The 27,447-nt window shown below is 46.9% G+C and overlaps 1 long non-coding RNA gene across 1 annotated transcript in view; it reads left to right on the top strand.

Moving 5' to 3' along the window:
- The first annotated feature begins 1,693 nt into the window (after positions 1 to 1,693).
- Positions 1,694 to 27,447, top strand: part of LOC139807773 (uncharacterized) — a 36,320-nt gene continuing 10,566 nt past the window's right edge. Inside the window, exons 1-3 of the long non-coding RNA XR_011730675.1 lie at positions 1,694 to 2,307; positions 6,649 to 6,765; positions 25,110 to 25,226. This is a non-coding gene — a long non-coding RNA (uncharacterized lncRNA). The remainder of the gene's footprint in view (positions 2,308 to 6,648; positions 6,766 to 25,109; positions 25,227 to 27,447) is intronic.

Raw genomic sequence — 27,447 nt, 5'->3', positions numbered from 1 at the left:
AAAAAATTAACAAAACAGCACAACAGCTCGTAGCTCAACAGAAGCATTTAGTCTTTTGTGCTTAATTTCCACTGTGAATCTTTCCCTCAGATGTGTGCTCATCTAGCAAGTGCACGGTGAAAATGCCAGGCTGAAAAACAAATGCATGCAGGCACTTGGCCTATCCAAAAGACACCAGGACATAAAGCAGGATTACGATCACAGAATGCACTAAAAAGAGATAAAAAATTCAGAAGAGATCAAAGCAATTTCAGAAGCAAATGAAACATTTACATGGGAATCGTGCCTTAAAAATGGAAACACAGCAAATGGTGTTCAGCTGTATTATTGGCAAGGGGTCTGAGGAGAGAGCTGGGTCTCTGAAAGTTGTTTAGGTGCATCCTGAGAGCTAAAGCAGGGCCAGAAAAGGAAAAATGTGCTGTGTGAGTCACCCCAGGTCCCCACTCCCTGGTAATAACTGGACAGTCAGGAACTGGCAGGATGCACCTGAATCAGGACACGTGGGAAGTTGTTTAGTTGCTTTTCAAGTGAAAAGTCATCAGAAAGCCCTTTGTGGTCTAGAACTTGACTGATGCTGGGTCAGGAATATTTTTTGCTTCTCCTAGCTTGAAATCTTTTGGGTGACAACCACCCTAAGGGCTAAAGGAGCACTTCTCTGTGAGGACTCACAGACCCCACATTGGAGGGCAGGGGGGGGACAGTCTGGACTGGGAAAAAACAACCAGATTTCCTGGTGTAAATGAAGAAAACAGCTGTTCAGACTGCAGGGGTGAACAAAGAGTAAGCAGCTGGAGATGCAGATAGTGATCTAGAGATCTTTCAGGAGGTCCAAGCAAATGGAAGGGCAGACATTCCCCATTTTGGGGGTGACAGATGGAAAAGAAATAGCTTGACCCTGAATCAGCAGCCAAGGTGAAGGAGGAACCTGGAGTCTTGCTCTGTGTGGAAAGAGGAGAAGGAAGCAAGGTGAACACAGAGGAAAGAAACCAGACACCCGGGTTAGAAGTTGAAGTCCTTGGAGGAAATTTCCCAGGAGCAGCTCTGTGCTGAGGTTGTTGTTCATGTCCCAGAGCAGGAGGGCTGAGGGCTGGGTTTGAGGGGTCCTCAGCACATCCCTCACTTTGGGCTGCAGCATCCATGCATAGAAAGGGGCTGCTTAAAGCTGATGGATGAGGGGCTCTGTTGGCAGCCAGGGCTGAGCCTCTGAAACAAAGCCCTCAGACAAAGTCTTTAATTAGATTCAGTGCCTCATCACCAGCACAGATTCTCAATATATCTCCCCACCTGAGTTAGAATTAGCCCCGGATGAGAGACAAAGGGAAAAGAAAACACCTCAACCCCAAACCCAGCTGCGATCAATTCTAATTTGCCTGGGACATGATACATTTTTTTGTCTAACCTGTCACGGGCTGGGAGAAGCAATTTTTTAATGTCACAGCTCATGACCTCCACCTCCCCTGCCTGCTTTCAGGATTTTTCCCTGGCCAGGCTGGGAAATGAAGCTGCCAATGAAGGTGTAGCAGCCCTTGGGGGATGGTTTCAGTTTAATGCCCAGCATGTTCAGCTCTGGATATTCTATTGAAATTGGGGGAATTTGTTAAGCTGATGAGGGAAGGCTGCAGCAGAGAAACACAATAGCAGAGTGGGATTAGGCCTGGAGTAAGTGTCTGTATTTTGGAGGATTAATGAAAAAATGGCAATGGATTTTACATGGTGAAAAGGATTCACTGAATGCTTTAGGTGAAATGAAATTAGTCCCACTCATGCTCTCTGAGCCCTCAAGCAGGAGAAGAGACTGGAACCTGCCCATCACATGTAATAACCAGATCCCCTCCAGCTACTCTCCTTTGTGGAAAATTCCAGTGCAACTCTGTTGGACATTTATTTCCATTTACTATGGCAAACCATAGTCCTCTCTGGGCAGCATCTCTCCTAGTGGGCCATGGGACACTGCCAGGGGTTATCTCTGGAACCAGCAAGAGACCAAGGAACTGATCCACACTTGGAGAAGAATCCCAGGGCTGTCAGGCTCTTCTCCCCAGCTCTGGTGCCTGCCTGTGGAGTCTCCTTGGGTGGCTTTGGCTTTCCTACTGATATGGGACAAGTCTAAGGAAGCCAGCTCTGTGTCCTCACTGGAGGACTCCTGGGGACACCCTGAGGTGGAAAGGGAGAAGAAATATTTTCCTCAGAAATTCCAGATGCTCAAAATGCTTGCAGGAGAAAAAGGTAGAAAGGACAGACACTGGAATGAAGAGGGAAAGGGAAGAAGGACCAAGAGTTCCTTAACATTGATTCTTCAGGGGAAAGGTGGGTGGAGTAAATAAGTGTGTGGATAGATGAAATCTTGCCAGGGCCACACTGACAAATGGGAGTTGCTAAAGAATGGCTTCCCAGCTCCTGAGCAAAGGGACAGATGAGAAAAAAGGGGGATTTCTGGTGCTGGAGCACTGACACTGCATAGAGCTGATGCTTCTGGATAGGCAGAAAAGGCAGTTAAGAGCAGGCTGGGCTGGCTCATGCCTTCTATGTGTTGCCTTCCAGTCCATCATTCTTTCTAATTAGGCACCTCTGACACACAATTAATCCTATTTTCCTTCAGGCTTTTTTATCTTTCCTTCTGCTTTTATCAGACAGGGAATTAGACTCTGTTAGTATGTAAAGTGCATTGCATGGACCTGGCATTTATGGGGATTTGGAGACTTTTAAGAAGGCCCTGCCTAACCCATGATCTTAAAAGTTTCTTATGAGTAATTAATTTATTTCTCCTCTTGCCTTTTTCTAATCACAGCCCTCATTTCTCCTGTGCTCATACAACCAAAAGGCAAAGATGGGAGGGGGGCACAGAGCTCAGTTCAATGCTGAACCATCCAGTTAATCTCATTTCAGTCTTCTCTCCTCAGTGCTCATCAGCAGCTCTCTCAGTCCCAGGGTCTGTCCCCACCCCAGGCTTTATTTGCAAAGATCTGCAAGGGCAGCTATGGGACAGTCCCACAGGAGGGACAGCTTTGTCTCTGCCTCCCAACAAATAATCTTCTTGGTTTCCTCTTCCCCAGCACTTCTGTCCTCTCCAAACTGACTCTCCTGAGTCTCACTCTTGCTGTTTTCAGTCTATGCCAGCACGGGCACCTTCTGAACCTTCAGATGTGTCTCCAGCCTGTCATGTGCCCTCTCCAGTGAGAATGGAACATGACAGCTGATGTCTCTTATCACTGGGAAATTAATTAATCAATGTTAACCAAATACCCACTCCACTCCAAGAGTTGTTAGTGCAAGCAGCAGTGCCCACCATGCCAACTATTTGTCACTGTCAAGGTTCCCTGCAGCCTAAACTCCATTCCAGAACCAGATGAAGAAGGTTTGGCTCTACCCAGAGTGTAATCTGCCTGTCATTTCCAGTACATATTCCTTTGTGATAAGTGATGAATTGCAGGGGCTGAAGGGTTCTGAACCCCTGAGAACTGAAGTATTCCATCTCCTGCACTGCTCACTGCAGTCAGTGGTGGCCCAGGTACCAGAACTGCTCCTCTCTTGACTCTTGCTCTGCTTAGAGGCCACAGAGCTGCACTTTCAGTTCTCTACCAGGAAAGGAGGTGAGGACTGGGGCTTTTGGTTGCCTCAGGCTTTTCTGCTCCTCTTCATGCCCTGAAAGGATGAGTCTCACCAGTCCATGTTCAAGAGAAGGAAAAAACAGTGATGGTCTTGAGTTAAAGGCATGAGCTTTCTGGGAATGAGACAGGGTTAAATCTCACTCCTCCTTGGGGTTTCCCTCCCAGGTACCTTCCTTGGAACTGAGAATGAAGGCAAGTCCTTTGGCACTAAGATAAGGTAAAGATGACAGAGCTCTCTTCTGTCAGCCCTGTTCCCAGCCCTCCTTACAGCCACCTTGGAGATCAAGCCTGTTAGTCCCTCTTTGTACCAAAGTTTGTTTGATTTCTGTAAAACTATGATTAACAGGACACTTCAGATTTAGCAGGCACTGTAGAAAGCTGCACCTTCTTCACAAGCTTCCTGTGCTGCCTTTTATATATCAAACTGAAATGTAATTATCTTCATGGAGCAGGGTGTAAATCAGGGTGTGTGTCAAGACTATTTCCTTTAGGGTTTTATTTTATTGTGCAATAATATTTGACACAGGGCTTAAAGGTGCAGTTACCTGCCTAATCGCATGAAACAATTTAATGTGCAAACAGCTGGTAAGTGTAAAAACTACCATAAACCAGCTCCAGGGAATGCTCTGCTTCCCTTCTCTAGAAACCCTTCTTGGAAAATAGCCCCTGGCACTGGAGTTTCCCCGTCAGAGACATCAGGCTGAGAGGAACTGCTCTGCCCTGCTCACACATAGAGGCATCAGACTGTCCTCACATGAGCTCCTCACCTTCCTCCCTTCTCCCCCCATGGGCAGGGGGAAGCAGGAAATCAGGGTGTCCATCTGCACTGAGCCCCTCAAGCCTGGAAGGGATGAAGTTAATTTGGGAGGAGGGCTGAGTGGGTGTATTACCTAAGAGAAGTTGCCATCTGTACCCAGAGATGTTTCCCCAAGCCTCATCTCTCCCAGTCAAATATTGGAGGAGGTGATGCTGAGGGTGAGCACATCAGATTCTCCCTCTGATGTGCAAAGATTTCAGGGCATGCTTTGGATGGTGTTACATCAATAATCAAAACTTTTGGCTTTCACCTTGCTCAGGGGTAGAGATTTTTACATTCAGTCTCTCTCGCCATCCAACTTCTGGATTTGTTTGGTGCCTCCAGTCCACACAAAGAGGTTCCCTTTGATCTGCACAGGAGCAGAGGCACATGGAGGCAGAGCATGGGGGTGCATGCAAAACCTCTGGGTGCTGGGAGGCCAGCTCAGCAGCTGGGCTGAGCTGCTCCATCCACTTCTGAATCCTTGCAGAGCTGAGGCTCTCAGTCCTTATTTACGAGCCCTGCCTGGGCTCCTGCCTCCCTGCATGGTAAAGAATTTTCTGCTTAGGGATGCTCAGGAGCACAGAGATCAATCAAATCCAGACATGAAACCAACATCCATCAACTAAAGGAGGTAAACTTCTTATGGAGGAGTGAAGTGGGCAAAGATACCCAAGGCTGAGCTCCCCCCCTCAGCTTTTGCCCAGGGTGCACTTTGGAAGCAGAGGGAGCTGAGCTTTTTGTCCCTGCTGCAGCAAAGCCTCTGGTGCCAGGAGGAAAGCTCTGCACAGAGCAGAAAGGGAAAATATGAGCATCTCTCCTCTGCTTCTCCTTAGCACAAATGGAGGCCTCAGAATCTGCCTGAGGGAGCAGGTGAAGGAGAGAGAGGCAGAGATGGCAACCTTGGAACAATAGTGGTTATTTATAAGGTTCTTTTTTTCTGGTTCAGGTCCTAGCCAAGAGGCATCTGCCTGAGGTCTGAATTAGTCAGAATGGGGTAGGGATGGGAGGTGGGCAGCTGCTTGAAATCACCAGTCTCCAAGTCACTATTTTTTTTCTCCTCAGGGTAGCTGGCATTGTCAATGATGGTTTAACCTACTTACTATAATAAACCCTGTAATAAAGGCATTTTTTAAAATCTCGTAGCCCAAATGTCTGCATGGAGGGGTATGAGAGATGCTGTTCTGGAAAGCTCTCTGTGTGGTTTGCCAGTGAAGAATGGTGAGCCAGCTATATGCTGTAATTTCTTTAATACACTCCCAGATCACTACCCCCTACAAGGCAAGAGAATTCCTCTTCTTTTTGTAAGGGAGTTGGCAGAGACTGTGCCACCCCCCACCCCCAAAAAATATCTCCTCCTTGTGGATTAAGGCATTTCACATCTGGAGCAATACTAAATCATCTAGGTTTCTGATGCATTCTGGAAAATCAAATGCCTCTAATCCTGCCCACCATCTGGCCCAAACCCCTCGCCAGCTGGAAGGTTCCCTCTTGCACCCCCAGCACTCCCTGTGCCAAGATGCACACCCTGGTGTCACAGGCTGCACAGAGGAAGGTGTCTGAGACAGGAGCTGCTGCTTCAGGTGCCAAGGAAGGGAAAGGGGTGGCAAAAGTGCTGCAAGAACCCTGGGGTCAGCTGCACTGCTGGTTCAGTGCCTGAGGTGGACAGAGATTCCTGAGCTAGAAAAAGCTGTTCTGATACTGGGACCTGGAGCAGCAGCGGGGGATCAACACCACAGCAGTGCTGGGGAAGCCTTCTAGGATATGTGCACTGCTTTGGGAACAAGCTGTAGGAATATCTGGGTGGCTGAGGACCGTGGGTCAGTGTCATGCAAAGCCTGCAAAGTCTGCCAGCTCTCTGAATTGCACAAAGATCCTGTCGAGGCCACGGGCAGGGATGGCTTTGCTGTTTATCTGTTTTGTTTCTACTCTCCAATGCAAAGCCCTTCTCTTTCCCCCCTCCCTCTATTTTCAAGACTCTTTCTTCTGCAGAACACAGATACCCAGCAGCCTGTAGCTCACCATCACTCTTCTCACCTCAACTAAATGAGGTGCAGACCTCACTGTTTCTCTGACTACAGCTCTGAGAGGGTCTTGGCTAAATCCTTCCCTGCTCACCCACTGTAGGTAGGTGGGCAGGGGAAGGAACTGCAGTCTCCATCATTTCTTCCATCTGCTTGCTCCCTGTGCCTCAGTGTGACTGACAGTGCTTTCTGGGGCTCACACACAGATTTCTCCCCACAGCTGCTTCAGAGAGACCCTAAAGTGCTCAGGTGGAGTTGCCATCTCCTACAAGTGCTGCTGGTGCCCAAGGGATTTACCCCCTCACGTCTGGATACACAGCCCTGAGGATGTTGCACAGTGAGTTGGGAAGGATGGGGCTTACAGAGAAGCCAAGAGGGTGTGGGCAAAAACTCCTTTATCCCTGTGTGCTGGGTGTGACTTTCATGCACAAAACCATGGTGAAGGCAACAGACTTCAGGCTGGGACACCAAACAGATGAGGTCCCCTCAGCCAAAAAATGACAATGGCAGCCCAGGGGCTCTGCCTGGTCCCCTCCCCAGACAGATCATTTCCATACTGAGCACTGTTATTCATGAGGGTGCCTGGGGGCCCCCAGTGATGCTCTTGTATAGAGCTGCAAATCCCAGCTGCTCCAACCAGGGAATAAACAGCTGTGAGCAAGAGATTTGTCAGTGCTGGGGCTGCAGAGCTGCAGTTTGCTGAGCAAATCCATGGGATTTATGGAGGGGGAGGTGACTGCAGCTGCAGATGGCTCTGGGAGGGAATGGGAGCCTGGACCTGCAGGCAGGGTGGTACCCATGTGGGATGGAGGATAAACTGCTGGGTGTGAGAGGGGAGGAGGAGGAGGAGCCTTCCTCTCCATCACTGGTACATAGTGGTGTTTTCAGTACTGAGGTACAAAGGGTACAAAGCAAATATTTTCTTACTCTGGAAGAGCACTGAGGAGGAGGTTTGTTTTCATGTGGATGGGAAACAATAGGTCTGTGCCAGTTCAGCTGATGTCAGCCCTACAAGCAGGGGAAAGAAGATGGGTCAGGCTGCAATACAAGTGTGTTGAGATAAGCACTTCCTCTGTGAACAGCACAGAGCCTGCTTGGGATAATGTAGAGGATTTTTATTCTAAACTGTCCCTGAAACATAGCTGGAAAATTGCACTTGCTATTGCTGCTGCCACAACTACAATCAAAGCTGAGGAAATATGCAGCTCAGAGAGCTGTGAGAAGCAGCTAAAAATAAGGCAGGTCAAAAGGGAAAAGGGGGGAGAGCAGAGCTGAGCAGCACAGTGACTGCTGCAGCGAGAGAGCAGGGCAGGTCCTGCTGCTGGGAGGTGTAAAGTGGATCCCCAGGTCTGGGGGGATGGAGGGGGCTCAAACTCTCCCTGCTCCATCATCTCAGCATTAAAGGGAAGCAGAGTTATTATCAAGTCCAAAATAAGAGGCAGGAGTAAATGTGCCTTTGCTTGCATGGTGAGAGAACAATTTTTGGGGTCCTGTTAATTCTGTGTAGATCATATTAACACCAGTAAAATACTTAGGCAATTCTCTCTGTAAAAATGTCAGCATTTATTAAGTGCTGTAGTACAAGCAGCTGGATCTCATCACTGTCTTTTTACTTGATTTTGGAGGGGAGAGGAGCAGAGTTTGCTCTTAACATGATTTTGCAGAGACCAGATTGTTTCAAAAAAGTGTGAGGCAGGGTGACCCTAGAAGCATCTAGATGAGTGAAGGCATCTTCCACACATTGTTGTCACCTGAATTTCTTGCAGCCAGTGCCTGTGAAGTAAAGCAGAAATTTAGCAAAAATGCCCCTTCCAATGCAAAGGGCTTCAATTCAGTTAATTCTTTTTTTCCAACCAAAGATTTAACTGGAATATTCACAAAGAGCTGTATTCAGCATCTCAGAGAAACCAGGGTTTTCTCCCTTCTTTCTCCTGTTCTCATGCAATACTGATTTTAAGCATGTTTCTGTCTGTCCCTAGACTGATCTTGGCTTCTCATCCCTACCAAGTGTTTGAAGTCTATCAGTTTTATTGAAAGACACTGTCAAACCTGCATCCTCTCTTGGCAGCTCTAATAGTAGATCTGAAAATCACATTTAATTTTCAGTCTGACCCACTGAACACTGAATGCAAGCAACAATATTTCTCCTCCTTTCCCATCATCTCTGTGATACCCTCCCTTTTATTTGGAGTTTATGGTCACTGACTCCAGATTGTGTCATTATTTGTCTTTGTTCCGTGTTTTAACCTTTGTTAGAGCCTCAGACATTGTGCAGCTTCTGTTCAGTCACCTATAATACCCTAATTTAGTGGGCACTTTGATTTTGGATTCCTGGTGAGTGATCCATCCTCTGCAACGCTTCTTTCCCTTTCTGTTTCCATCACCTCCCCACTCCATTCCTTCCCACCTTTAACCAGGTCTCCTGTATGTGCCTTTACCCACTTCACACTCCACTGCCCCTCTCTTTAGGTCGTCTTTCACCCATTCTTTCTCTTTTCCTAGTCAGCTTCCCCTTCCAGCCCAGCTTCTCTCTCAGTCCCAGCACCATGCCATGTAAGAAGATGTCTGTTCATCTCAGGATGAGTCTTCTGCTGAGGCTGGAAATTCTGCTAGAGCAAGAAATGTTGGTAGGTGAGATAATGGCCATAAAACCAAGTTTTGGGCCATAAAGCCCACCCATCAGGACCAGCAGCAGGTGCATGCATGTGAACCTCACCATCACAAGAGGGAGTTGGGACTGCTCGTTTCTTTGCCGGGACAAAGGAGAGGGACAAAGCAGCATTCCGGACAGCTCCTGGATCACCACTTCATTAAAAAAAAAAAAAAAAAAAAAAAAAAAGGAGGAACCTGCTGTACCGTGCAGCACACTTTCCAATCACGTTTCGGGTTTCTCTCCCAGCAAGGAGAGGGAGCAGGGAGCAATCGCAGCCTTGCTGAGCTCCGGCACACCGGGACTCTCAGGACAAGGCTCCTCGTTCCTTTTCCTTCCTTCCTTTCCCTGGATCCCCGGAGGCTGAGCTCAGCTGTGATGTCCGACGGCCGTGTTTGGGCAATCTGGGAGCAGGATAACTTCCAGCTCTCTCCATCCCTGTCCCCACTGGCTCGGATCCCCTCCCCGATGTGTTCCTTCCTCTGGCAGAACCAGCTGGGAGCTGCTGGCAGGGGACCCGTGCTCACAGTGCTGTGGCCCTGGGGACATGAATATTGCAAGGCAGCGGCAGAACCAGGAGGGCTGTCGGTGCTGATTACCCTCTGTAACACAACACCGAACATCAGGAGCCTTGGCTCCAGCTCAGGAGATGCTCTGGGTTTGCTGGGGCACTGAGGAAAAAGACCCGAACCACGGGACAGCATCAGGCCAGGGGGATGGAAGCTCAGGGCTTTGCTTTTTCACTCTGGCAGGAGCAAGGGGAAGCTGTGTTGTGTATCTGCTGCAACACAGCCCAAGATCTGGCCAAGATAGAGGAGGTAAAACTGCTAAATAATTCAGAAATGGGTGTGGTCCTCTAATTATGATATGATACATGATATGATAGATCTGTCTGCTTGTCTTTGTATGGTTAGGGCCATGTTTACCAATCCTAATGGAGCAGTAGCCCTGTATCTGTCCATGTAGGGCTCACCACAGGTCTGTACAGACATTTTGTTCCTCCCCAACTTGCATCCAGGCATTCAGTTAAAACAACAAGGCTGGGGAGTCACACTTAGCCCAGGAATGCTGCACTTGTCCAGCTTGTATGAACCCAGAGGATGAGCACAGGCAGAAATAGCCCAGGGTCTCTTTTGGCAGCTCCTGGATCTCTCCTTTTCTACCATCACGGTGGCATTGGAATGAGGACATGAAAGAGGAAGATAACACCAGGGGAAGGAAAATCAGGCCTGCTTTTCTCTCTCTCTCCTGTTTAGAAGGAAAGGCAAAGCGTGGCACAGAGGCCTATCAGATCTGACAGCATGACAACAGGCAATGGGGGCAATGCTGCTGTGCACACCATCCTGCTTGGCTCGGGGAAGGAGAGAGAAAACAGAGGGAAAACAAGACACCCGTGTTCGACGGGGAGCCAGAGACATTTGTTATCAAAATGGAAATGTGCCCCTTTGTTGATGAAGGTGTGTATCTGCTTCCCATTGTCTCTCATGCCAGCCCACTGAAAGGCTCCTTTGATGGCTCCGTGTTTGTGCACTGGCTATGAAATTGCTTTAGGAGACAAAGGCAGCGCGTGCTTATTGGTGATGAAAAGGAGGTGAGGGCTGCATTTCCCTAACCCCAGCTCACCACACAAGTGCAATTTCCCCTGGAGCAGCTGTCAAAGGCTCGCAGAGAAAATTGGAAGGCTGAAGCTGGATGGGGGGCCCGGGATGAACAGGGAGAGTTGCTGAGCTACTTTTGCAGGGCTAATGTGGCCATCTGCTCTGATTTAACTGGCCTGCTCCAGAACAAGTGCTTTGAAAGTTTCCAGGCTCTTTGTTCTTTCTTCCCCAGCACAGTGGCTTCCATCAGCAGGGGGAACACAGTCCAGGCACTGAGTTGGAACCCTCCTTGGCTGGAGGAAGGAAAGCAGGGATCCATAGCTTGAAGAGCCCAAGGGCTGTACATCTCTGCCCTTTCTACTCTCCCTTCCTGATCAATTAGCTAGGGAGAGCACCAGGGATAGAGGTGCATGTAAAACAGCATCAGAAGTGCAAAGAAAACACCCTCAGGAACTGTGCCAGGCAGTGTAACACCACCCAGCAAAGCTGTCAGAGTTTCAGTACCCAAAGCACAGAACCTGGACACCCCAGCTCAAACTGCTGCTCCCTCAGGAGCTGGTACCCAGCCCCTGCATGGTCTACTCCCTCCCTTAACATTGCTGCATGCCTGTCCTCACAAACACAGCTGAATGTGCCCAGAAATGTGCTTTGCATCTGGACCTCTCCCTCTTTACCTGCTTCTTCTCACACTCAGTCTCTTGCACACACCTCCAAGCTCACCTGGGCTGCCCCTGCTCCCTCCACTGCCTTTCCCCCTCCATCCTGCTCTGCTCTCCCCAAGACCTGGCACCAGGTGTGTGTGTGTGTGTGTGCAGATGTGTGTGATGTGCCTGTGTGTGCAGATGTGCTGTCTCATCACCACACTTGCTCATTAACTAATAGTGGCTGTAATAGGAATGTGTTTCTTTCCTTACCTTCCCTCCCTCAGATGGAAACTTTAATCGTGCCGCCGTGCTCAGCCATCCTGGCTCCTTTATCTGTGCAATAAAGAAATGGTTTATGGCAGATAGACACCTCAGTCTGAGCTGTCAATTTCACACAGGGCCTTATCAGTGCTCACACATGGTGTTAGGCTGCTGGAAATGAGACACAGGGTTCACATGTCTAACAAGCAGGGTTAAACGTTTTGGTTTTTTTTCCCCTGCTTTTCCCCTCGACTGTTCCTTCTTCTCCCTTCCCTCCTTCTCACCAGTTACAACACTGACAATGCCTTTAAAAGGGTAGTCTTGCCAGGCTCCTGGTAAGAGATGTTAATTTATTGTAGCCTGTTCTTTATTTGATTATTGGTTTATTGAAACTGCCCGAGGTGATAGCATTTCTTCTAGAACAAATCCTCTGCTCTCTCCTTTAATCCATCACCAGCTCTACTGGCAAGGCAAAGGCAACTGGCTGCTGGATTGTGCCCCATTTGTGCAGGAGGAGAGGGGAGCACTGCTGAGTTTCAGTGGTGTAGCCAAGCTGCAGCCCCATGCACCCTGACATAGAGGACCTGGAAGGGATGTCTCTGAAAGCAGATGTAGCTGGCAGGTTCTTTTCTTTCTCAGGTTCTTTCCTGTTCTCAGAACTGCACCTCCATTGCACTCTCCTTTTCTCTGGCTCTATCAGTCCAATCTCAATGCACCTCAATGCTCCAGTGTGTGTCTCTTGTCCTGTGCTTTCCCCAGAATGGGAGCCCTCCTCAGCCCTTCTCTCTCCTGCCCTGTGGCAGCATTCCTACAGTCCTCAAAATACAGAACCCAAGACCCAGTTACCCTCCCTACTGCAGAATCCTGCTGGAAATCACCACAGGTATACTGTCTGCTGTCCAACTGCAGGGAAAGATGTGACTGATTTTCCTCAGGCTGTCCACACAGAAACAAAACCCCCATTTGTATGCAGAGAGACAGCCCTCCTGTGTTTGCACTCCAGAATGGAGTTATTGCAGCAAACTGTAAAGCACTGGAAGCTCTGCCCCTCCCCAAGCTGCATCCAGACCTCTGCCAACCCCTGCAAAGCATCAGCCTCCCCCTCATCCCTCTCAGCAGCTGCAAATGCTTACTCCCTTTCTCCTCATCTGGCCTCCAGCTCAGCCAGAAATGTACAGGAATATTTTTACAGTGACAGTAGCTTGTTATAGACTGCAGTGTCTGCCACATAAAAGTCAGCAGCAACATCGAGGAGCGATTAATGGTAATGGTTGACATTTTATACAGTGCCTTTCAGGCTGACACTTAGCAGGTTGCATCAAAATACAGCCCCTTGTTTCTTCCAGAGCCAGAAAAATAGCCCCCTGGGAGAACAACATGAAAGATGGGTTAATGGCATGTGGCCCCCTGGGTGGGCAAGCAGAGGGAAGGGAAAGTTGACTCCCTTCTTTCTGTGCTGTAACAGGGCACACGAGTCCTTCAAAGAGTTTTAAAAATCTTTGCTTGCATGTCTATCACCGAGCCAGTTTCAGTGATGTTGTTGGGTTGGTTTTTTTTTTTAAAACACTGTTATTCTAATTCCTGGAGAGACAGATTTACATTTGGATGAGGGGAGAAGTAGCCCCCTAAATAGTTGCTGGCCATGCAACTTGGACTCCAGAGAACAGGACAGAAGAGAGGTGGAAGCCTTGCAAGGTCTGCTGAACTGCCTGTTCTCTCCTTTCCAAAAGAAAGCCACCTTCAGCACTGATGACTGATGCAAGGTGAGGCATCTGTGGCTTGAATTGAAGCAGGTTTCATCCATCCTGAGGAATCTGCATACAGCCAAGGCTAATGTCTCCCACACTCAGTGATGCTTCTGATGAATCTTCCTCACAACTGAGCCCTGTCTCAGATGACCCACAACTTAATTTTCTTCCCTTCTGTCTGAGGGATGTACAGCTGGGAGGAAAGTAAGGAGAACGTTTCATCTGAACATATTTCACTGACTAATATCTGTCCAGAACATCATTGCCAGATGCTGGAGAAGCCTACCTTTACAAGCTTCTGAGAGAATTCAAAGACTCTCCTGGATAACTTGTTCCCATGCCTTTACTCCTCCCATAATTAGAAAGCTTTTACTTACACTTCACCTGAATTGTCTTGTTGCATTTTTTTCCTCCCAGTCATTACAAGTGAGTAATGAACCAAGAACTTTTCCTGCCTCCTTTGCTGAGTAAAAACTTGGGACATGAGCTGTAGGAGGTGAACCCCACCCAGAACTAAATATTTTGTTCCCAAGTATGAGGAACTTGAGATTAAGCCCTGAGACCTAGAGAAAATTGATTTGCACAGGTAAGAGGCATTTATGCAACATCTTGATTATAAACCAGCACTCCAGGATTTGTACTCCCACAATGAATGTGGAGCCTCAGGGCATTCAGCTCCTGACTCACATGTCAGTGTTACAGGCAGGAATGGCTGAATAATTCATCAATAATCCTACAAATTTGGCTTCTATTCCTGTCTGTGAGCTCTCTGCATGAAGTCATTTCTCCCAGAATCTGATCAGTAGGTGAGGTTACTCATAAAAATGGCAGAAGGACCCTGGGTGTGGAACCTTGGCCAAAGTGGAAGTTTTGAATTCACTTTGCTTCCCAGCAGGAATTAGTTGCAAAAATTCAGGACTTGAAATGGGAGCTGTTTGGGATTGGCTATGCTGCTCACATGGAGTTGTCTCTGACTCCTGAGCAGCTGAACTCAACCCCTGGAATGAGTTTCCAGGGTGAATAAAAATATCACATTTGATTTCCATTAATGTGCTATAACGTTGCTTAAAATTCACTTCTCTCAGTCAGACTGATCTCTCTCTATATATATCAGTCTATCTGTATAATTTTATTTCTGGAACACCCATCACTGCACCATCTAATTATTAATTCGTTCACTAGAATGTTTGCTGCAAGCTCACATCAGAGGCATGTCAATACAACTACAGCAAATCAGTTGAAAAGTGTAAACAGATATTGCTGAAAATCTGCTGGCCAAGACATTTCCCTGCACCTAATCCCACTTTTCCAGTGCCTTTTAAACTGCTGAATAACATTTACAAATCCAGAAAGGAGGAGTTCGGGGGCAACGAAAAGAAATGAAAGTCAAATTTGCTCAAGGGTGGCAAAGTTCCACTGGAAATGACAAAATCTGATGCAGGGGAGAAGGGTCTGATTATTAATGATTATTATTTGTGCTGCAGGAGAGGCTGGGAGCCCCCATCCAAGTGTCAAGACACTGTGCCTACGAGCAGCCAGTGGAAAAACTAGGATGGCTCAAGAGCAGCTTTCCTCTGGGCAGGAGGTGGTGATAATACCTTGAGACAAGGCACAAAGAAAGGGATAGATCACCTCTTGAGAAACATAAAAGAACCCAGTACAGAGAGAGGATTACTGGGATGGTTTCGGGAATGACAGACCTGGAAGAGAAGGGAGTGGCATTTTTGTCTAACAAAAGTGGGGGCTGAAAGGTCATTTCTTGCATGGAAGTGGAAGAAATACGATCAGATTTCACCATCAATTTTCCCATCGACCTTAAAGCTTCCCCAGCTCAGAGGGAGGGAAAAGCAGAGCACGTTGCTGCTGGCAAATGTTGCCTGGATGGATCAGTCTCCCCTCAGCCTGGTTCCTCACCATCCCCACCAGGTGACAGCTCACATGGGAAGGTAAATCTAAATACAAAGAAGGAGGCAAAAGCACGTTGATGACTCTTATTATATTCATTTTGAATGCATTTTTGCATGATTCTATAAAAAAGGATACATTCCATAAGATTATTTTTGTGAGCTCTAATTTGCTGCTGGCAAGGAGCAGCAGCGTTTGGGTCTTTTATGGGTATTAGTTCCAAAGTGTATAGCAGAAGGCAGAGGAATTTTAATTATGATTCACTGAGCCACATTGTGGGTATGTTTTAAAGCCACTTAATTAGTGTAGAAATATACAGCTGTAATTATCCTGAAATATGGCCTAATTAACCTATGGAAAACCCATACACACGGCTCAGGAAACTTGGAAGCATTAATAGTCTGTTAATACACTGGAGCTGACAGCCCATCATGCTGCTGTTTGGGAAAAGGAAGGCAGAACCTCCTTAAGCATGGTTTGGTCCTGAATATTTTCTACCTGTGGAAGGTTAAATCTGTCCTTCCTCCATTCTGGGAAGGACTGTGGCAGGTCTGCTGCACCTTCCATCACAAGCTGTATAAGAGAGGGAAGTTCCTGTGGTAGAACCCATCTACTGATTGTCCTGCCCTTCTTCTCTGCTCTGTCCTCTTCTTAAATCCTGAGATGCATCTCCCTGGTCTCCTGTCACCCTTCCCACCTAGTGTAGCCTTCAGCCTCAGGAAACACACAAGGTGTCCTCTTCAGCCATGCTCTGTCATTCCCACCTCTCTGGAACTGGAAATTATGAAATGCTGCATCAGACTGGTCTCTTGTGGATGGATTCCCAGCCCTGGAGCATAAAGGAGATGATCAGGGAGATACCTGAAGCAAAAAGGTGATGACAAAAGGTCTCATGTTTATTTATGGGTGTTAAAGCTGATGAAAACAGGAGGAATCCATTATCACTTCAAAGACACCTTGATGTCATAGGGTTTCCCAAACCATCTTGCAGATCCAAGAAATCAGGCTAGCATCTTGCCCTTGGAACATTGCATACAGGAGTCTTCACAAAGCAGAACAGCAGAGTATTGCCCTGCCTCTCAGCCACATCACTTCACAGATGAGGAAAATGAGGCAGAAGCCCAGAAATTACATTCCCTGACTATGCTTTCCTTATGCCCTGCAGTAACAATCTGACATGCTGCTGATTTTAACAGAGCTTCATCTTTTGGGAAGGGGCTTTTGCTTCCACTTGAAGCAAACAGCAGAAAGAGTCTCTGAGTTGGTGGGGAGGGCTGATGGGGGGTGGAAGGAGAGAGATGGAGAGAGAAGGCAGGCAGGAAGCAGCTGGTGTGAGGTTCTTCCTCAGGCAGTGCACATCACCAAATATTCAGGCAGCGTCCTCATCCTTTGGTGATCAAAGCACCAGAAATTGAAGCCGGCTGTAATCATCCACAGGGTAGTTTGCTTAAAATTCCCCTAATTATGGAAGTGCAGAAAATTACTGCTCCATGATGTGCTGAATAAGAAATTGCAGGCTTCCACAACCCAACTGCTGCCACTGGAGCTCAAAGAGAAAAGACAAGGGAGGTTCAGAGGGAAGGAGAGACAAAGCCACGAGTGTGAAAGTGGTGGGGTGTGTGGGCAGGGGGCTGGGCAGGGGAGGAGAAGAGGAGAAGGAAAGGTAATTGTGTCTCTCCCACTGTCTGGGAGGCCAAAAGTTTTGGAGATTTGTGAGCTAAAGTGAGTCCTGAGAGAAGTGTTATGTCTGTCTGTCTGTCTGTCTGTCTGTGCACACATCCTGGCTCCTGTCTGAATGGAGGTGTCTGCAGTTCCTGGTAATAACACAGGACACGAGTCTGCTGGTGGCTTTGCATAACAAGAGGATTGCAATTAACACCGGGATCCTCTCCCGGGTTTGAGCAGGTTGGCACGGGTCAAGAAGCTGGTGTAGCAAACTGATCCAAAGGGAATTATTTCTCTCTGTAAAGGGGCTGTGTTCCTGTGGAAGGAAGGACTCCAGTGGGAGGCAGCTGCTGACAATGTGGTGTTGCACAGGACTATCCTGCTCTTTATTTATTTTTTATTTTTTATTTTTTTTCTCCCCAAGAGGTGCACTTCATAGTCAACGTGCAGTGCAGTTTGCACCTTGTTTTGCATAACTCTAAATCATTTCATTAATGGAAAAACCCAAGCCATTATAAAACAAATATACAAATATGAACAGCTAATCTTTCCCTTATATTGCAAGGATTAAATAAACAGAAATATCAGCAGAAAGTATTCTAGACACGTTGGACTGCCAGCAAATTTAGTAGGTGAACTGTTAATTTACATATTCCCAAAATGCAATAGAGTGACACTTCTGAAATTAAAAACTGATGATACAAATGGCATTTACAGTCCTTTTAATATTATTTGTTAGAATTCCACTGACAAACCTGTCATATGTATAGCAGATCCTATTACTAGAAAAAAAAAAAAAAAAAGCAATTGAAACCAGAACCTGCCCCAATACTGAAGGGTCTATAAGGGAGTAGATGAGAATTTGCAACATCACATAATCCTAACAGGAGATTTTCTAAATGGAAATGTAAACTGTAGAGGATTATAAATGTTAATTTATACCAATAACTACTCTTAAAGACAGATTTGGCTATGTTTCTCCTAGAGACAATAAGAAAATGTTTCCCTGGGGGACTGAAAGTACCCAAACAGCAGCATTTGTATTTCTGAATAACAAACCTGCAACCACCTGGGATTAGGAAGCTTTTCCTTGGCCTGAATCTCAGGAAATTATATCCCACTGACCATAAAGATGCAGAAGAAGATTCTTTCTGCACAAAGTGAAGCATCCTGATGTTACAGACAGATGGCTCATGCATCCTCTGAAAGAATCTGGATATTTGGATTTCTTTTGGTTTGTTTATTTAGTTTTCTCTTACATAAATACGGAAGGAAATCATTTCAGGTGAAATGGTGCATGGAAATTAATCTGGTTCATAGTCCTCATAAATATTAACAAGCTGGTAAATATGTAATCTTATTTCCTTCTGCTCTCATCTCTTCCAAGTTGTTTGCACTGGGGAAGGTCAAGCAGTTGGGGTGATTGTGTTGGTAAATAAGACCATGGCAACAGGGAAGGTTTTCATCCAGACCCTGGTTTTCTCCTTCCCTTCCACCACAGCTCAAACCATCAGCCTCCAGTCCCTTGCTGCCAGAAAAAGCAGAGCACATACCTGTGTCACTGCAAAAAAAGAAAAAAAAAAAAAAAAAAAAAAAGCTGCTGAGGCTGGAGAAACTTGCAGGTTTTCATCCCAAGATGCTGAGTCATGGGGGGAGGATCTCCTGATCCCAGGGGTGCCCAGGGAGCAGGACCCTGCAGCACCCCATAGCCAGGACACAGTGCTAGGTGTGCCCCTTTGGCAGCTGCTGGTGTCAGGGGAAGTGAATCAGCCTGACACAAAGCTTGTTCTCACTTCTCCCTGGGCCACAGCTCTCCCAGCCTCAGCCAAGTGCTTTTCCTGAAGTGCCTTGAGCTGCAAGCTGTTTGGAGTTCCCCTGGCTCCACACACCCCTCTCTGCTCCTGCCTATCTGTGATCTGTGTCACTCTGCAACATGGAGCAAGAAAAAAAGAAAAAGGGGGGGAAAAAAAGTAATTTTAAGAAGAGGAATGTCTTTTCCAAGGCACTGTGTCTCCTCAGATGGCCCAGGGCTGAGGCACTCAGAGAGCTGGCAGCTGGGCTTGCTGCTTGGAGATGGCAAAGCCTCTGCCAGGGAGTCTGAGCTGCTGTAAAATCAGTGCAAGGGATTTCACTGCCAGGCACCAGAAACAGGCAGGGCACCAGAAACAGGCAGAGAATGAACACTGCAGAGAGGTGGGGACTGCAGGACCCTTCCCCTCAGCTCCTCACTCCCCTGAGCCTGGCTGTCACCTGTCCCTCCTGCAAAGTCCTCCTGTGGTGACAACAAGTATGAGACCAGCAAAAAGACCTCAAGCAGCAGGATGATTGCATCTCTTCTTTACAGTTCCTGCAGGTCTTTGTGCTTCATGAGCCAGAAGAGAGAGGGAGAGGCAGAGATACACACAGGACACACACTGTTTCAGAAAGGACTCTTTCCCTAGTAAATTTAATTTCATTTGTCCCTGTTTTTCCAGCCCACAGTGCAAATGATGGAGGTTTCAAAGCAGTCATGGCATTTTCTGTTAGCTGATCTTTTAATGCCTAGATTTATCCTGTATTTTTATGTTTACATGGATCACTGCTGAATTGGAGCTTACCCTGTTTTCATGAAAGGATTCCTCCCTTTTTGGCAGAGAAAATCAGTTTGTTTTCAAATCTAGACTATGTGAAAGATCATGTGGCCACAAAGAAAATCTTGAATCATTTCCAAATGGGGAATATCATGAAGGCAGATTTGTACCAAAACCTCTAACACTTGCAGTTTCAGATACTCTCAGCAGGGAAAGCCCTCAGCTTGGCGAAATTTCACAGAGAAGACATATTTCATTGGCATGAGTTTTCTTGAAAGACAAAATTGTGAATCATATACAAAAGAAGAAGAAAAAAAAGCTGCTGAGACTTTATACAACATTGCCATATTTACATCCTTGAGCAGCTTCCCTGAAAAGCAGCTCTCACTGGAGAAGAGCAGAGCAGGGAGCCAAAGTCTGCAGAAATACGTCAGGTGAGGCTGCAGATGGGCACTTGGAAAGTTTTTCAAAATGAGGGAAGAAGAGGAGACAGATGAAAATGGTGGCAGAACTGGACTGTGGCCCTAGTTTTTTTCCTGATCTACCCTGAGTAATCAGGTATCAGAAATAACATCTCTCTGAAATCAAGCCACCCATCTTCAGCAGTAAAGGTGGATTCCAGCACCCAGCAAGTGTCCTCTGCCTCCCCCCACATGACACAACCTCACTCCTGTCCCTTCATGCCCCCATATTTCCTCTCATCACTCTTGGGCAACCCATCCCCTCCCTGTGCTGAAGCTGTCAGGGCTCTTCAGAAGTGTGGAGGTTGGGCAGTAATTGTTCTGTCTCAGACTGACATCTCCAGAGAGGCAGCTCAGGTCTTAGAGACAGCAAATCCAGAGGCAAAGCTGGAAAGCCATTAATGTTTAACACACAGGGAAGCTGCTGCCTGTCAGGATGCTCCAATCAGCCTGGACATGGCAGGCAAAACTTGTTAGCACATCTGAAGCTGCTGGAGGGTTTGATCAGCCTGGCAGGAGGAGACATCCCTGTCCCCCCCTCCTGGTGCATGTCTGGCACAGAGAGAAAGGAGACCCCATGGGATGGACACAGACCCACATGTAGCTCTGACACATCAGCTCCCAGGGGAGGACTGAGATTATTCTGAGATAACCAGGAGCCTGAAGGGACATCAGGCTCTTCCTCAAGGGACAATCAGGACAGCAGGAGCTGTGATGCTGAAGGACCAGCAGACCTCCTGTCTTTAGGAGAAGCTCAAATCTTCTTTGCCTGGCTCAGAAGGAGGTCTGGCCTGAGACATAAAGCCTCTTGAAAAGAACCCAACCTGAGAGAAATATGAACAACTTGAAATTAAACAGACTAAAAGGCCCTCCTGCATCCCCCACATGTTTGAGTGCTTAGCCTGAGCCACATACTGAGCTTTCAGTCTTGGCTTGATTTCTGATCCTGTTAAATTTCCCATGGAGGAACAGTTTTTTCCAACTCCTGAAGACCCCAGTCAAGCTTACTGACAAGAAGTTGGCCTTCATTGGGCTCTTCTTGCAGCTCCTGAGATAGAACCTCTTGACCCCCAACAATCTTCAAAGTGCAGGTGGAAAACCACTGACCTGTAGCCTTTTCTTCTCTGCCACCTCAGCATCTCACTTAAAACTGCTTCCCCACACCAGAGGACAGCAAAATGGGTTATGGATCCAGATTCTTGTGTGGTGCTGCCTTAAAGTGATTCAGACAAAAAAAAAACCAAAAAACAGAAGCCAGGAGGCTGAGCCCTGGATTTGGTGGTGCTGGTGGAGCTCTGATGACAGCCTAACTGGTCCCAGTTAGCTGTGGAGGTGCTGGCTGTGAGTGTATCTGAGGAGCTTTGTGCTCATTCAGAGCTATCCTACTTCTGCATTAAGCATCCAAATTTCTGGCCAGATAGGGTGCAAAAGAGAGGGGTCTGGGTAGGGGCTGTGAAGTGCACAGACCTTCCCCCAGATTGTGCCTCCTTTCTTGGCTCTGCAAACACAGATCCCCAGCCAGAAGGAATCATTGATCAGCATGACTAATGGGGACTTTAAGGAGGAAAGTGTGCCAGATCAATATGCAATCCACAGTACATGAATCACTCCAGCTTTTCCAATTTATTCAGCTCCAAATCAAATGAATGAACAAAAGATAAATATATAGCCATGGGGAGGCTGGGGATGGAGGGTGAGGAAGGCAGGTGGGGAGGCAGACTCTCATAAGGGATAATTAACTAGCTTTTATCATCCTAACAAAGCATTAAGCCAGTAAATCTATGAAAATGGGAATACTCCAGAGAGTCATTACTGGCATAGAGCAGAGACTCTGAAGTTCTTCCCTTCTTCTTCAATTTGCTTGGATTGAGGAGGGGAAGGCAGAGCTGCCCCTGGGAGCTGACACAGCCCCTGAGGTCAGCCAGGGCTGCAGGTTCCCTGCCTTTCCAGCACTCTGTGGTGGAGCTTCAGCCTCCCTGCTGCTGCAGGCTGGAGGAAAGAAAGCATCTTGCTGGCTGGAGGTTCATAAAAACTGGGTTGATTTAGTTCAACAGAGGAGGAACAGAAAAACAGCATACTCTGGGGATGAGATGGAGAAACTGATTATTTCCCTGTTGGGTCAGCTTGGGAGTTCTTTATGTTGAAGTCAGAATATTTAGGTTGGCTTTGGGGATTACCCTGTGGATGGTCCACCCTTTTGTTTTGCTTCTTTCTCTGGGGTGAAGTCTGTTATTAGATGACAAAGTGTGGTTTTAAAATGAGAGATAGTAGAGTTTGGGCTGATACAAGTTAATGCCAGTTCAGCTTTTTACAAAAGAAAGAATTTAATGCTTAAAAATGTAGGCATGCCACATGGTTTCCTTGCCCTTCAGACCTTCATTTTAGGGATTCATTTTCTATTTCCTTGGGAAGAATAAAATTGCTGAGAGATCACACATCCCTGTGAGCTCTTTTCCAGCTTACCCCTCTCTAAGTGCCCCTTTCTTACCTTTCTCTTGGCTTCCCCAGGGCTGAGGTTCAGCTTCCCTCCCACTTCTTTGCAGTGCTGAGCCAGGCAGACTCATGGAAACAGAAACTGACCCTGCCCCCAGCCAGGCTGTGGTGGGACTTTCCCAGAAAAGCAGCAGGACAACATAGCATAAAAATCCCAGCAGATGAAAGGAGTGCAGTAGTCTGTCCCCAGGCCTTCCCATCCCCTTGTGCTTCTCAGCAAAGAGATCTCTGGCTTTCCAAAAATGAATTCTGTTCCACTACTCCAGCCTGGTGATTAATTGCTTGTACAACAGGATTTGCTCTGCTTGTTATCAGCTTCATTAACATGATAGTGACGGGGATGGGGAGGCCTTTGAGGAGGGGAGGCAGCCATCTCAAGCAACATATTCTATTTTAGTATGGAAATATTTGGATGGAGCTCGTGTTAGTTTCTTTCAGTCCCTTCCAATGAAGAGGCTGTTCTGGCTGGTTCTGTTCTGGTTTCTGGTAGTCCCTTCTCTTAGGGTTCCCGTGACACTGCTGCACCCAGACCTGGCTGTACCTTCATCCCATGCCTCCCACTACCTCTTACACCTTCAACTCTCCCCTCAAATAACCTCACAGCAGCTCTGCCACTGATCCTGACTCCTGCCCCTGCCACAGGCACTTTCCCTGCATCTCTGCTGAGATGTCCTGCTCAGCAGCACAAGGGGCTCCTGCAGAAGAAAGAAATGAGGTGGCAAAGGAGAGGGGGGAAAGGAAGAGAAAGAAGAGGGAAAAAAAAAACAACCCACAGGTTCTGAGAAATATCGAGCTTTGATTCTGAGCACTTTCTTCTCCCCCAGTCCCCCATAAGCAGAAAAGGGAGTTTAATTAAAAACACAGTAATTCTTCTCATGTTGAGCCTATGGGTCTCCTGGAGCTTTTTGTCTCTGACAAAACTGTGTGTGATGTGGTGCACCTTCTGTTTTAACTGTACCTTCTGTTTTAACCCACAACCAGCACTGCAGCACTAGGAGATATGGGGTTTTTCACATCAGGAGGTAGGAAAAGAGCCCTGTCCCACACAGCAGAGACAGCCTGGTGCAGTCCCACACAGCCATGTATTGCAGACATACCCCTCATCACACCATACAGAGAGAAAAAAGGATGGGGTGGAAAAGGGTTTTTTAACTGACAGAAATCCATCTCAAACAGAGGTAAGAAATCAATGTATAGCCAATTTCCACAAGATGACCAGCAGAAATACAGTTTAGATTGGGTCAATTCACATTTTACTCCAATAACTTTAGATTGCTCCATTTTGATTTGAGCTTTGGGCTATTTTAAAGCATACAAGTTTAAACTTCAAGTGGAATGGTAAATTTCAACTCAGGCCGTCCCAGACTTTGTGCTTTGATTATATGGGGCCAGGGAGCCTTGATAATTTCCAAACTATGTTTTTCCAACCTGAAAAATTCATCACGAATGCTTCCAAATCTTGAATAGTTCTTTTGCAGCAAATCAGCACTTTTCAGCGAAGGACAAAAGCGCATCTTGGTGAAAAAATTGCTGCTGTGCCTGCCTGTCAGAGGCAATCTCATGCTCACCATTCTCCTTCCAGTTCTCTCCTTCCCTCTTAATCACCCCTCATTCCCAACCACAGCACGTGGCAGGCTCCCACCCTCTGCTCTGCACACACATTTCCCTGTGTCCCCAGCTCAGGAGTCTCTTGGGGAGCAGAAAAAACATTCCTTACTTTACAGGCTCAGCCTAAAGTTAGGGGACAATCCCGGGTGCATCCTCAACTTCCCTAATGGTCACGAGATCCAGTTGTTGGGTTTTTTTCCAGGCTCCCTTTCTGCATGGAAGGATTTCCTCCCTTTTTTACACAGCTTCAGGGTGTCCCTGGCTGGCAAATCCCTTCCTATTTGTTGTTCTCTTCTCTATTCCTGCCGGGAACTTCTGTGCTGCCCAGACATGTGCTGAGGAGGGAAGAGGCACTTGGTTGCCATGTCAAGATTTTTAATTTCCCCATGTGGTGATGGTATCATGGCCCTGACAGTGTACTAAACACATGTCTTATCTCTCTGCCTCTGGAAAAGCAATATCAATTTGGTGACGTTCAGGGCTGGAGTGAGAACAATGCAGTGTGCATTGTTAAACAAGGCACCAGCCCTGTGCTACCCAAGCAGAACAAGTGTAATCTGTGATACAGACTTTCAGCATAATTACAGCTCACTAAGTAAGCACAAAAAAACCTTCCTGGGAAAACCAAAGATGTCATTGAGGAGAGCTTGGGAGGGTCTGAAGGATTTGTTTTAGTGTTTAACCCCTCACTGATGGGTCTCTTCATTGGAGAAAACCACTGCAACCCCCCCATCCCACTGAGCAACCTACAGAACCACATTGTCACTGTCTTCAGGTGGCTTGAAGTGGGAAAGAATCATTGCCTGAACCCTCAGTGACAGCACAAGACACCCTGCATCTTCCCCCAGAGCTCTCCCACCAGCTGCAACAGAGAGGGAACTGTCTCCGTGCTCCCAATTGTGTGTGCCCTTTCTTTAAAGAGGGAGATTGCAATGCTCTGAGGTCCAATTGCTTCTCTCAGCAGACAGATTCACATAATCACTGTGCCGTTTTGAAATGCTGAATAGCAGCTGTGTATCAGTAATATCTCTGGAGCAAGGTCAACTGCTCTGCAGTAAAACTCTACCCTGCCTTTCAGAGCCCATCAGCACAATCAGTGGATTGGACTCCTCTCCAAACACCAAATGCAGCAGCAGACTCCAGGATGAGCCCCAAACACCAAGAACTTGTTCATGCTTCCTGCCAGCACCCATAGGTAAGGAGAGGGGATGAGAGAAAGGGAAGGACAGACCTGCTCAGAGGTACAGAACCACCAAGATCCCAGCAAGCAGAGAGCTTGGCTAACTACACAGAAGAAAATCTGTGTTTTCTCAGTTTTCATACTTAAAATGTCCTCAGAGATTGTGTGTGTGCATTCCTGGTTTTACCCACACACACCTCCACCAGACAGTACAGTGCACATGTACATAAAGAGAGACCAAAAGGAAGAGTGAATACAGGGACAGCCTTCAAAGGGTTAAGAACAACACCTCTGTTGGCAGAGAAGAGAAAAGAGAGATGAATTCAGAGGCTCAAGAGCAATTTCAGAATCCACTCAAGCTTCATGCCACTCTGTGAAATCTCAGTGCACCTCAACTAGATCAGAAATTGGTTTACATTCCCCTCTATGTGTTTATGAGTTTGTAAAAGCTGATTTATTTTATTCCATTTCTACTCCAGGATATTATCACAAAGGTATCTATTGGGAGAAGAACTAGGATTCATTATAAAGTTGCTTAAACAAAGTCACTGCTGTCACTATTGCGGATCAGATAGTATTTTATTTTTATTGCACTGCAAGGAAATACCTTGGCAGCAGTGCTAACTTTGGGCCAGCATCTGATGGGCAAGGGAGGAACTGTGGTCAGATGCAGCCAGTGGAAAAATTACTTTTCACTTCTCCGAGGACACAATTTCACCTGCAGGGTTTCATTACTTACTGGGTTCCATAACTGTCTGCACCATGGCTGTGATTCCCCTTTTTCTCTTGCTGTTGGATAAAAGACACCAGGCTAAATAGTTGCTGGGGCTGTCCCAAACAACCAGACTTATTTTACCCATAATATGTGGGCAGCTGTTATAGGCACAGAGATATTGGCATCTTCTCCATCCATGTGCCAGGCTCTGCACAGCCACAGGGCAGGAGCAACCCTTGTGTGCCCAGCTTCTCACTTAGCAAGGCTGAGGAACAAGTCCCTTCTCCTGTGACCCATGAGCTTCTGTAGAAAGCAGGATCCTTTTTTTTTTTTTTATCACTTCAGTCTTGATCTCCTTTCTGCTCCCTCCTCCTGAAGGCTTTTCTCATGTCAGTTTTGCCTTGCTCAATCAAGAGGTTCACAACCAAAACGCAATCCTAAAACAATTTGAAAGCAATTTTGCAGCTGCCTCATGATGAGGCAGAGCTACTATCAGGGTTGTTCTCTTTAGAACCACGGTGCACAGAAATAATTATCTCAGCTCATGAAGAGAGAGGGAGGGAAAAGAGCATATGCAGCACGTGCCCAGATGGTCTGGCTGGCTCCTGCCTGGGTTTCTGAGTTGCAGTCAGATTGTCTTGGCTGCCTGTGTTTTACCCAAAACATCTGGAGAAACTTTTTCCCTTAAGGAACAGATGCTGGAAACAACCCTTTGCACAAGTTCACTGCACAGGTTTGCCCACTGCACAGACGTGGCCCAATAACTTCTTTGGCACCATCCCAGCTTCACTCAGCTGATGTAAGTAGAGCATTTACAGCCTCAAATCAGGAGGACACGAATGAGAAAATAATGGTATTGCATCCATCCATTGCTGTGACTCATCCCTTGCTGGTTAGGTTGTTCTTTCTGTTTGTTTGCTCCATGCCTGTGCAGTGCATAGCATGAGTGGTCTCTTCTCTCAGCAAGCTTCAGTCTGTGCTATAATAATAGAACTGACTCATTTGAAGCTGTCACGACATACTGAAAACTCATGTCTCTGGAGCTGGAGCAAAAATAACACTTTTCTACCCCAAAGCTAAGCCCAAATGCAGCCACTTCTAAAACTTCCACTGTAACTTTCTGATCCAGATCTGAAAATTGCCTGTCAAATCAAGGCAAAAAATCACAGCACTGCCCTTCCTCTGCTAGCTCTGTGCCAAGACCAGTGTTCCTGCCTGAGCTGCAAAAGGAACTGAATGAATAAACAGCATTTGCCTTCAAACCCTGCACCTTTTCCCCCAAAGATGACAGCAGATAATCGCACACACTCTTGATTTAATAGCTGATTCTGGAGGAGATTAGAGCTGAGAGGAACAGGCCACATACAAGGAACTTTATCTGTGTGTGGGAGGGATTTCCTAGGCAGCCTTAAAGGGGCAGCCACACAGCCTGAAAGAGTGGACAGAAATTTCCTTTGCTACCTGAAAAAAAGTAGTTTATTTTAAGGGGAATGTCTCAAGACCCTAGGGAAGCAAAAGAAG

Source organism: Heliangelus exortis, chromosome 26 (assembly GCF_036169615.1).
Source record: "Heliangelus exortis chromosome 26, bHelExo1.hap1, whole genome shotgun sequence".
In the NCBI taxonomy this organism is placed as follows: domain Eukaryota; kingdom Metazoa; phylum Chordata; class Aves; order Apodiformes; family Trochilidae; genus Heliangelus; species Heliangelus exortis.
Note: the sequence above shows the minus strand (reverse complement) of the source record. Positions and strands in the feature narration are given on the sequence as shown.